Source organism: Aristolochia californica, unplaced genomic scaffold (genome assembly GCF_029961685.1).
Source record: "Aristolochia californica isolate CCGP_79_NKW_82.1479 unplaced genomic scaffold, dmAriCali1.0.hap1 SCAF_13, whole genome shotgun sequence".
In the NCBI taxonomy this organism is placed as follows: Eukaryota; Viridiplantae; Streptophyta; class Magnoliopsida; order Piperales; family Aristolochiaceae; genus Aristolochia; species Aristolochia californica.
Genome location: NW_027181804.1, coordinates 6,288,733 through 6,299,434, shown reverse-complemented (window position 1 = coordinate 6,299,434; position 10,702 = coordinate 6,288,733). Strand labels below are relative to the sequence as shown.

Sequence of the window (10,702 nt, the reverse complement as noted above, 5' to 3'; positions counted from 1 at the left end):
AAACTTCGAATCACAAGCATACAAGAATTTTTTGTTTTTCAAAAGAAGAAAATGTCTGTTCGGAAAATAAATCCGCGGGAGTTCAGATTCGCCAAACACGCGTCCCTGAATGTTTGGAACACGTGCGATCCAGCTAAGTAATTTCAGAGTTTCTGGTTGAGCACGTGTGCGAAAATACAAAAAATTAAACCAGGCAGCGCCACGTCGGGTTAAAAGTAACTTGGTGTTCTGGCCAGAAGAGACGTCTTTCTAAAGTCTTGTAACGGTGTCGGGACGTCAGGTGGAACGCGAGCTATTCGATGTCTCCAGACGATGACGTGGGCTTCTCGTCTACCACTTTCGTAGAAGAAGAAAAACAAAATTTTATTGCAGGCTTTCCATGCTCTAGGTAACGGAGGAAGAAATCCAGAGGCCAGAAACTTTTTTCGATTGCTGGCCTGAAACATCTAGCTTGCACATCGTATCTGTTTTTATAAGGCCTCTCTTCCTGTAAGTTCTCTACAGAGGCTGTCCGTTGAATTTATACAAGGCCTCCTTCTCCCACGGATCTGTTTTTATTTCCTTGTTCATGAACAACATATCTCTCGATTCCATGGTTTGTATGTTTTTTCGATCGATTTATAAACAAACTTCAGTTTCCTGCTATTGATTTTAATTATCTATTTCTCTCTGGTATCATTGTGATATATAAAGATCAAGAAGCAGGTATTTTTACAGGGGACGTTTTCAACGATTTACTGAATTTTTTTGGATTAATTGTTGAATTCTTTACTCTGAAATATCCTGTAGACATCTTCGTAAATCCTAAGTAGGCCATTTTAAATTACTCTGAATTTTTATTAAACTTTAATTGAGCTTTGAATTTGAACACATTCATGAGTAAAAGTAAAAGAAGTTTGAAACGTTTAAGCGAGAATCAAATTCTAAGACGAAGGTTGTTTGATGCGGGGATCACTGTCATAGAAAGCTTGCAGACCTCCAATGTTTATGGTTCCTCATGCGGCATTTCTGGTTTAGAAAAGAGTGAGTAGAAATTTTCCAGTGATAAAGGCTCCTTTGGCAGAATCAAGAAGAAAGAATTTTGACAGTAATTGGCTGCAAATAGGTCTCTATTGATTTGGGAAAGTGAAAAATATCCACGGGTGAAGTTTCTTCTCTTGTATATAATGTAATTCTAGGCAAGAGTTATTCTAATCACCCATTCATATTCTATTTGAGTGATGATCCACTGGATTTACTGCCTGGATAATGAGTGGTGTTTCTCATAATCATCGACTTGCTTCACCCTGTTCTTCTTCTTACAAGTGACGAGAAGCAAAGTTCTCATGAGAACAGTTTGATTATCACTAGTATTAATTCCTAAAATGCTACATCATATGCATTTTGATCTCTAACACTTGTCTCATTATGATCAATTGTTGTGCTCTCATTGTTCAGTTAATATTTCATCTAAGTAGTTTTATAATTTATGGATTTTCAATCTATAATATTTTTCTATTCTCTTATATTTGTAGGATATGGCGCTTACACGTGTGAAGAATATTTGCAAGGCCCCCGTTCGTTGAATGTTGTGAACCACAGTAAGTTATGGAGTTTGAATTGAACAATGATGTAAATAAATTTTTATAATAAATATGTATGGAAAGGGGTGACATCGAACCGAGCTGGTTTGCGAATAGCTCGAGTTCGATTTGGTTCGGTTCAAATCGACCATCTCAAATCAAATTTGAGATTGGGTTTTGAGTTCACTCAAGTAAACGAGCTGAACTCGAACGAGCAACGATTTGGTTCGCAAGCTCGTGAACCGGCTTGTTTATTAAATCAGCGGGATCCAGGAGGGGCTATTTATTCGGGGAGTTTGACTTTAGGTCTTCTGCGTCGTGCATATCCAAAACAAAGGATGTGTTTTGAGTTTTGACGGAAGAATAGGGCAGCCAGGCCACAACTCCTCTCTACCTTCAAAAAATCGATTCCTCCCACCATGTACATCTTCCAACATCAGCAAATTTGGGCATTGTGAACAAAAGTCACAAGTAAGTTTGATTTCCTTTAACATTATTCTTTGCTCGCATGCGAATTAGGAAATTTTTGAAACTTAGGTATCTACAATTTCTTCTAACATCTATAATTTCTTTGCCACTCTAGCCAATTTGGGCGTTGTTAACGGAAGTCATGGAACCGACTGGTATCAACCCTACCCATTTTATCTCTTACCATTGCGATTTCTCTTCTCTTTCTGATTCATCTCTTTTCGATTTCTCTCTTGGAACAAAGCTTGGTCTGATAGATTAAACAAAGAGAGTCGAAAGATAAGCATAATTTTTTTTTATCAAAAGCTTGATTGTGAGTAGGCTTAGGCAAGTCCTTTCAGAATTTTAAAATTAACTTTTTTTATTTGTCAATTTAATCAAAAAACAATTTCCCCAAATATGGTTTGACCTAAAAAGTGGACCGGACCGTGCCAGTGCGTCTACTCCACGCTATAAACTCCCATGGCTTTGTGTCTTCACACATTCTAGCATTCAATGTGAATCCTTGATCTCCAAGTTGCTTATAAGCCTATCTTCGTCGTTTTCCTCGCATGATACGAGCCCATCGCACATCTTCCACTCATTGCAACGTACAAGATGGATATGTCTACGTCTGATCACATCATCAACATCTTCAGAGCTATTGCGTCATTGATTCATTATTATCAAGTAAGCTTTTGAACTTCATTTATTTCTCTTTTTCATTAGTTGTTAGCTGTAGTATGTTTTGTTGATTCTCCTTTATTAATTTTACTATTTTGTTTACTAGTGAGTTGGTGTGTGTCTCCTGGTTTATTCCATAGCAACCTTGTTGATTACAAGATGATTTGTTGTAATTTGGGGAGAGAATTAGTTTTTCTTGTCTGTAAAGTAGTCTTGTTTTGTGACTATTTGATTAAAGTTTTGGTTCCTATGCTACAAGGATTTAACTCGTTTGACTAAGGACGAACAAATTTTATGTAGTACAAATTTGTAAAAACACGACAATATGGGTTTGAATTTTTTTTTAAAACACAAGAATGAGTGGACAAAGTTGTAATAGTGCTCATGTACAATTTTATGTAGAGGTTATATATAATTTTAAGTAGAATTTATGCAGAATTTTATGTGAAGTTTATTTGACATGTATTTTATGCAAAGTTTTAAATGTAAGTTGGAGCTCGAACCCCAGCTCGAATTCAAACTCAGTTAAAATTCTTGGGCTCGAGCGGCGATTCTAATTTTAGGCTCGATGTTGAGATCGAACTCAAGCTTAAGTTCAAAAAATTCAGATCAAGCCCAACTCGATCATATGCAGGTTTGAACTTGGCTCGACTTGATGCCACTCCTACATGTAAAGGGTTTATTGTTTGCAAGGGCACACTCCAAAGGACAAAAGTTGGTGCACCAAAGCTTAGGATATTAGTTTGTTCACTAGTAGGATTTCGTAACTAAAGTAAAAAAGATGAAGTCCAGTTTTCTCGTCCAAAAAATAAGAAGTTGTTATCATGCCAAAAAATGAAGTTATTCCCCATAGCATTTCAAATATAAGATGAGGACGTTTGAGATATACAACAATCATGAGCAAGTGACTTCAAAAAATATCATCTATTGAGGTTTCAAAGATCCATATCCGATGTTTAAATTACACAAATTGATATTGATAACTCATTAGAACTTGAACCAAAAGCAGTTTATGAACTTAGGTTATCACTAAAAACAAACGGACTTTTGCTAGCAAATTTTCACTAGCGAAAATCCAATTTTTGATAGGAGAAGTTCTCTCAATGAAAAATTCATTGGCAGAATTCGCTCAATTGTTTCTATTAAGAGAACTTTTGCTAGCTACTTTACAAATTTGTTGGTAGAAAGTCAAAATTTCTACCAACAAATTTATAAATTCGTTGGTAGAGTGCCAATGCTCAACCTGCCATAGTGGAACCCTCAGCCAAAGGTTGCATCTCTGCCAACGAATTGTGAATTTCACTTGCAAGGGAAAATAATATTTAATATAATTTTTTCCTTATTTAACAAATAAAATAATTTTAAATAAATAAATAAATAATATATATATATATATATATATATATATATATATGTATGTATTAAAAATCCCTAAATTTTTTCCAATTGTGTAATTGTTTTACAAATCATAAAATTTTAAAAATTATAAAAAAAATAATAAAAACTATACACCATCTTTGGGAGGATTTGGAGGCAACTAGCTCTGAGTCTGTATCTACTAAAAGAACCAATGCATCTTTTCCTCTATGTTCTTCATCTTATTTTCATAATCATTCCATAAAGTATTATGTTGCTCCTGAGTTTGAGACAATGCCTCTTTAGTTTCCCTCAACTCCTCCTCTATATGTGTAATCGACTTAGACGAAGATGGTTGGGTCATCCTGGATACAGGCAGTTGAGCTAACACAAACCCCTTTACATACACATACATAGCTCCACAAACACGATGCACAATGACACACTCATCAACCTAATCACCAACCTCTTTTGTCTCTCATACCAACTACTATGTTATAATTATTTTTACTTAAAATATAATATATTATTTATAATAAAGTTAAAATTATAATTATACTTACATATTTTTATTCAGATGCGTTAATCTACTCATATTGGGAGTGATAAGTACTACGAAATTGCTCAATATCAAAGCAATTTGTATCCTACATATTTAGGACTCATGGATATAAATATATTACTTTAATACAATCGGAAGAAAATATACTCCAAGTTAAATACATACCATCTCCTCTCTGATATGCATAAAACTCTTCAACCCCGTAATATGTCAAACATTTTGGTTGCAAACGTTTTCAACATTTACGCGGAAATATCTTTGCAAATGAAAGTCAGACAAAAGTAAAATAAAAATAGTTGAGATTTTAAAACATGATCCCTAGAGAGTGTACAGTGTCATGCGGTAACTTTCATGCTCTCTATATCAAGCGTGTATAGAAGTCTGGTGTTGTTGAAATGCAATACCTAATATAGAATATACGACAACTTGTGTTGCTGTTTTACTATGCATATCAACATCAAACTTATCTTATAATACAAAATATTATCAAACTTAACATTATAAGCTAGAAAAACTAAAAGGAAAATTTAAAAGAGTAATTTATGATATAGAGATACGCATATTCTAACTGATTATCAATGTAAACCTTGAACTTTTCTACCTTCACCTCCATATGAGCCGTAAGGATATGGGTCGTAGAATGAGTGAAAAGTATATTATAGGGTCCCTCTGCCCTCCTATACAAATCTCTAAATTCTATTGAAATCATCTAACCGAGCTTTCTCATCACATCATTAACTCTAGAGCCCTTGCTGGAGCCTTGTGATCACCTTGTCAAAGAGGAAATGGATGGAGACAACATAGATGGAGATGTAAAAGGTGATGATGTGGAAGGCGATCGTGTGGATGGATCTATATGTACAAAACATAAATTACTAGAGGCAAAATATAATTTAACATAAACGAATGATAATAATTAGTTGACTTTAATACTTTGTCTCCAAAACACGATCATTCTCCAAAGTAACTCACTATCATGCATCTCATATGGTGGCTTTATCAAGTCCATTTGCTTGGATGACGCATGACATGAGATTGGTGGTAGCCTAGGTGGACGAGGAGCCGTGATATCAGATGAAACTGCATATGGAGTATATTTATAACATTAATAATTTTATTTCTAAAATAATAATAACACTAAGGAAATTTGAAATTTTTTTTTACAGAAAATAACATTGTAGACCCCTAAAAAATTATTTAGATTTATTGTTGTCTAACAACATTATATGTCTTCCTCGTTTTTTCCCCTCTTTGTCAACCTATTCATTTTCTTCTTCTACTTCATCTTGTTCTTCATCGTACTTTCACCTATCTCAACTTTATTTTTTTCGTTTATATCGACTTCATTGTATTCATTCTCAACCACTGGTATACTCACACAATCTTGAAAAACATTTGACCTTGTTAATAGGCCAACATCATCATCTACTTAGTCAACATGGATATTATCATTTGACAACTCATGTTGATTGGTAGTCGTGTTTCATCATATGTGGACAATTATTGTTCTAATACATCAAACATATTTCTCATAACCACATTCTAAATTATGCACCACAAACCTCCATTTTTTGGGTCTTCCATGAAAGACACCTATTCAATTTGAGACACCAATGCAAAATGGTCGTCATTGTGTCTGCCATATATTAATACTAATAATTGCTTTAAGGACTTTCATTTCTATTTTCCTCGATATTGCTAACAATTTGGCAAGGATTCTCATTTGGCTTCAATTTTCCTAGAGAAAGCACTTTTGAATTGCCAAAATTTTGATTCTCCTCATAGAAACTGATTCTATGCAAACTTCCTTACCATTGTTTACTCATGATTCAAGAACTGATTATTTCTGTGACTAATTAGAACAAAAAAGGGGGTGTAGCTCATATGGTAGAGCGCTCGCTTCGCATGCGAGAGGCACGGGGTTCGATTCCCCGCACCTCCATTTCGTATTTAATTTTTATCCCCTTGATTTGTTTCATGTTAGATGCAAAGCCCGTCCAATCGACAGAGCCATCAAATTAAGGTTGGCAATCCAGCCCACATCTGAATTGTCAAGATCCGTTCTTAGTGGGCCTGAAAATCTCAGACACAAGGGGTTATATATTGCCCTTGAGGCTCCATGGACCATGGTTACAGCCCACGACGAGGATGGGTCGTGATCAGTTGTTCTTAACTAATACAATCAATAGCAGACACATGAGTTCTGAAAGCAGAAACTCTCCTATTAATTTTCTTCTTTATATCCACCTAATTTTCTCTTCTAATCTAACGACACGAACATGAAAATTTGGCTTTTTTGCCCCAGAAATAAGGCATCCAGATGTAGAAGATAGCCTTCCACCCACCCTCTCCTATTTAGTTAAACTGGACCAGATGGCTTTCGGTTTCAATCCATTTCAATTTTTAAAATCAAGCATAATTGAAACCAAGGACTAAACCAATGAGGAATGCAGAAGTTCACACAAATAAATCATCAAATTTCCACAAAATTGATTTTAAAGTCCACAATAATGACATGCAATGCAGGGTTCAATATGGTCTCTACCTCATGCCCCTATTTGGTTGTCTTTGCCTATCTTAGGGATGGAGGTCAAACGTCCAAAGTGAATTCTCCTACAGTATAGGGTTGTTTATGACTCATTTTCTTGAATGGCCTAGAGAGGAGCATTTCAACCCTCTTTTCTTCAATCTTTTTTTTTGTCCTTTTCTTGCCTTTGGCTTTTAAGGCTATAGAGGTTTAGGACCACATCTAAGTTTTTAATTTCTTTTTGATAGGTTGGACCAGTTTCTTCATAGTGTCTCAAGTTTTCTTCTCCATCCAATCTAGAATGGATTTCAAATTCTTGGTTCAAGTTGGTAGAGGGGCATATTGTAACTTCTTGATTCCCGACTTCTTTATCATTTATAGGAATGTTTGACATATTCACTATTAGATTCCAAGCTTCCATGCACTAAGCTTAGATGAATAGAGTCATCCTCTCTGTTAATATATAAAATTATCAAGATCAAACAAAGGTAGGCTGCTAATCCTTTTAGTGGCCATAATTCTCTAATTTCTTGAAGGAGGCTGCTTGTACTGTTGTTTTCTTAGGGGGGTTAGTCCATAATGAAGTGGAATGAATTCCCTCCGCATTACCTAGTTCATAAAAAAAATGTCGTTAGTGTAGAAAGAATTGAATTGAAGTGAGATTACACCGTTTCAATTGCTCAGGCAAAAACGGGGGAAAATTGATTCCTACCTATTTTGCGAATCATCAACTTTCCTCGCGCGTTGCTTCTTCCCCCACGAAAAATTTCTCCTCATTCGTTGTTCTCCTCTCCCTCTCCTTCGGCCTTTGTCTCTTTACGATTTTCCGCCCCATCTTCTTCCTCTCGTCTTCGCTCTCTCTGCTCCCTCTCGACCTCCGTCGCAGAGCACGAGAGGTTGACCCTCTGTCGCAGAGCCTCTCGGCCTCCTGATTTCTCTTCTCTCTCGGCCTCCCTCTCTTCCCCCTCGTCGGCCTTCCTCCCACCTCTCGACCTCCGTCGTAGAGCACAGGAGGCCAACCCTCTGTCGTAGAGCCTCTCGGCCTCCCTCTTTTCTCCCACTCGGCGTACCGTCGGAGCCTCGCCTTTGTCACCATTGCCCGCTGGCCCGCCATTGAGGAAGACGACGCGGGCTAAGGAAGGCGATGTTTAATTTTACCTAAGTTAGGAAAAATTAAACCATCATCATAATTGGTTTAATTATCCAATTAATTAAACCATTAGTTTTTCATTTTTTGTTAATGTATTATTAATTAATAATATGTAAAATATATATTATGTATTGATAAATTAATATATTTATTTATTTATTATGTATTTTTTATTTTGTATTAAAATAGTGAGTTTTAATGTTAAACTATATCTTATGTTATTAAAAATAATTTATTTATTTATTATATTCACTTATGTTATTTTTAACTTTATTTTAAATAATTTATTCTAGTCACATGTAATTATTGCTTTAATTTATAATAAACTATAATCATTAAGTAATATAATATATTTTTTCATTAATTAGGATATTAATATATTCTAATACTACACGTTAAATCACTTATAAGTGTCATAACCATATTTATTTTGGTTAATTATATGTTTAGTTATCTTTTCTATTTAAGTATATTATAAAAGATTACTCATTATCTTCTTTATATCATACTTTTCATTTGGGGGCACTAACACTGGAATCTGTTTTCCCCCCACTTGAACTAATCTACACTAACACTCAAACATGAGTTGAAGTTGAATCAATTCATTTAAGCTCAATTCAATTCTTCACTTCAATTCAAGTTCATTGAGGACTAACCCCCCCTTAGTGGATTTAACTCCAAGGTGCAAACTAATGAGAACAATAATAATAATCACTGAAGAAAGGAAAAATAAGCACAAAAACAAACAAAAAGATTTATACAGGTTCGCCTCATGGTGAGACTAAGTCCTATCTTCCATCGCTGTAATAATCCACTCTGAAGATAAAATAGTTTACAAGAGAAATCACACACTTACAGGTGTTTCTCTCTAATATCTCGGGTTGCAACTCGAGATGCTCCTCAGATATAGATGATTAAAACCCTAATAGCGGCACCCCTCAATTATAAAGAGAAAATTAGGGCAACTGCGATACAAGAGTAAAATTCCCAAACTGCCCTTAATGAAACAACAGTCAATATATCATGGATCAAACGGGGGCTTCATGACCCCCTTCCAACCCCAACGACGACCTTATTGCGAAGGTCGATCGACGACCAACTCAACATACGACGTTAATTAGGCTCCACAACTTAACAATCTCCTACTTGGAGACTAATCATCATCAATATCTCCTCTATAGTGGCAACAACTTCTCAATCCTCAGAGAGAAGTCCAATTGAAGTTGCACACAACTTTAGTTTCTTGATCGCAACAGTCTTTGTCAACATATCAGTCAGATTCTGACTCCCTTGAATCTTCTCAAGTGCTAAGACTCCATCCTCCAGAGCCGATCTGATGAAGTGGTAACGCACTTGTATGTGCTTTGTTCTGGCATGATAAACAAGATTCTTTATTAAATGAATAACACTCTGATTGTTACAATAAAACACATTCTTCCCATGCTTGAGACCTAATTCTTCCTAGAAATACTGCAACCATACCATCTCTTTGTTGGCTTCAGTCACAACAATATATTCTACCCCAATAGTGGAAAAAATAACTATCTTCTGCAAATTAAAAACCCAACTAACTGTTGTACCACCCAATGTGTATACATATCCAGTGACACTCTTCCTACCATCAATGTCTCCAGTTATTTCAGCATCTACATAACCCTATAATCCACAGTCTGCCTTTTTGAAACATAAGGTTGAGTCTACAATGCCTCTCAAATACCAAAGAATCTACTTCACTGCTTTCCAATGTTCTTTACCCAAATTACTCATATATCTGCTCATAACTCCCTCTGGATGTGCTATGTCTGGTCTAGTACACACCATGGCATACATGAGACTACCAATAGCAGAAGCATAAGGCGCATTAGCCATGTTGGCTTGCTCCCGCTCTTTAGAAGGTAATTGCTCATTAGAAAGCCTAATGTGACTAGCCGAAGGAGTACTCACTGGTTTTGCATCATTTAAGTTGAATCTGCTCTGCACCTTCTTCACATATTCTTCTTGTGATTGTTTAAAAACGTCAATATTTCTAGTAATCCTCATCCCAAGGATTTGTTTTACAACACCTAAATCCTTCATTGCAAACTTCTTTGACGACTCCCTTTTCAAATTATCTATTTCCTATTTGCAAGCACCTGCTATCAATATGTCATCAACATATAGTAGTAGAATGATGTAGGAGTCATCAAGCATCTTCACATAACAACAAAGATTTGTCTAGCACCTCAAAAAACCATTATTACTCATAAATGTGTCAAACCTCTTATACCATTGTCATGGAACTTGTTTAAGACCATACAGGCTCTTTTGAAGTTTGTACACCATTTTTTCCTTTCCTTGTGCTTTGAAACCCTGTGGCTGTATCATATAAATTTCTTCCTCCAAATCACCATGAACAAAGACCGTCTTTACACCCA

The 10,702-nt window shown here is 35.6% G+C and overlaps 1 long non-coding RNA gene and 1 other non-coding gene across 4 annotated transcripts; both read left to right on the top strand.

Annotated features, from left to right (window-relative positions):
* Nucleotides 1-356: 356 nt before the first annotated feature.
* On the top strand, nt 357-3,046 carry LOC137949044 (uncharacterized). 3 transcript variants are annotated; one of them, XR_011111677.1, is made up of 5 exons: nt 357-489; nt 1,515-1,580; nt 1,869-2,033; nt 2,146-2,699; nt 2,800-3,046. It is a non-coding gene; the product is annotated as an uncharacterized lncRNA (long non-coding RNA). The 3 variants fall into 3 exon arrangements; XR_011111678.1 differs by having other exon boundaries at nt 1,515-2,033; nt 2,146-2,185; nt 2,466-2,699; XR_011111676.1 differs by having other exon boundaries at nt 1,515-2,033.
* A 3,434-nt stretch (nt 3,047-6,480) lies between these two features.
* On the top strand, nt 6,481-6,553 carry TRNAA-CGC (transfer RNA alanine (anticodon CGC)). The gene has a single exon. It is a non-coding gene; the product is annotated as a tRNA-Ala (tRNA).
* Nucleotides 6,554-10,702: the final 4,149 nt, after the last annotated feature.